General features: G+C 64.7%; 1 non-coding gene across 1 annotated transcript; it reads left to right on the forward strand.

The window, feature by feature from the left end:
• The first annotated feature begins 709 nt into the window (after nt 1-709).
• LOC140473306 (5.8S ribosomal RNA) lies at nt 710-863 on the forward strand. Its single transcript, XR_011958250.1, has one exon. It is a non-coding gene; the product is annotated as a 5.8S ribosomal RNA (ribosomal RNA).
• The last annotated feature ends 95 nt before the right edge of the window (nt 864-958 follow it).

Consider the following 958-nt stretch of genomic DNA (forward strand, 5'->3'; position numbering starts at 1 on the left):
ATTCCCCTCACCCGTCTGTGCGTATACAGCCTCTTTGCACTTGCGGGATGGGGGTGGTGGTTTAAAGACTCTCGAGTTGCCGCCCGTCGGTCTCCGAGCTCCGTGCAGTAGTGATCCCCAGCGAACTGCCAGCAGGGCGAACGAGCGATCCCGCTCTCGGTCGGGGCGCCTGGCGTCGATCGGTGGTCGGTGGCTTGCGGGCAAGCTGCGCTGTGAGTGTGGGAACGAGTATGACGAGCCGTTGCCGCGACTCCCAGTCCACCTCGGCGGTGGCTGGGCCGGGCGGGCGTCTGCTCGGGCGAGTGCCGCCCCCGCCTCCTCGCAGGAAGTCCGCTCGCCGACACGCCGCCACGTGCACGCGTCAGTGACGCTGCCGAACCGATGGCCGGTGCCCGTTCCCGCCTCTGCTTTTCCTAGGGCAAAGCTGCTGCACGCCTCGTGATACTAGGCGGGCGACATGGTGGCGGTGATCCTGCCTCCGTCGCTGCGGTGCGTTGGGGCACGCATCGCCTCTTGGGCGCCCTGTCCTCCTCCCCCCAATAGACGTATGTTTCTGCGGGCCGCACCAGGATGGTGCTCCCCATCGCTTCACGCCACCCTGCTCCGCCCGCACGCCGGCGTGCAGGTGGCTGTAGCTCAAGGTGGGGAGCGTATGTGCGGTCCGGGTCGCTTTCCTCTGGCGAGGGAGAGACCTAAAACAAACTCAGACAACTCTTGACGGTGGATCACTCGGCTCGTGCGTCGATGACGAACGCAGCTAGCTGCGAGAATTAATGTGAATTGCAGGACACATTGATCATCGACACTTTGAACGCACTTTGCGGCCCCGGGTTCTTCCCGGGGCCACGCCTGTCTGAGGGTCGTTTGGCAATCAATCGCACTCGCCTTGGCTGGCGAGAGCGCGGCTGGGGTGTCGCAGAGGACCCGTCCTCTTTGTCCCCCTAAGTTCAGACTCCGG

This window comes from Chiloscyllium punctatum, unplaced genomic scaffold (assembly GCF_047496795.1).
Source record: "Chiloscyllium punctatum isolate Juve2018m unplaced genomic scaffold, sChiPun1.3 scaffold_574, whole genome shotgun sequence".
Classification (NCBI taxonomy): Eukaryota; Metazoa; Chordata; class Chondrichthyes; order Orectolobiformes; family Hemiscylliidae; genus Chiloscyllium; species Chiloscyllium punctatum.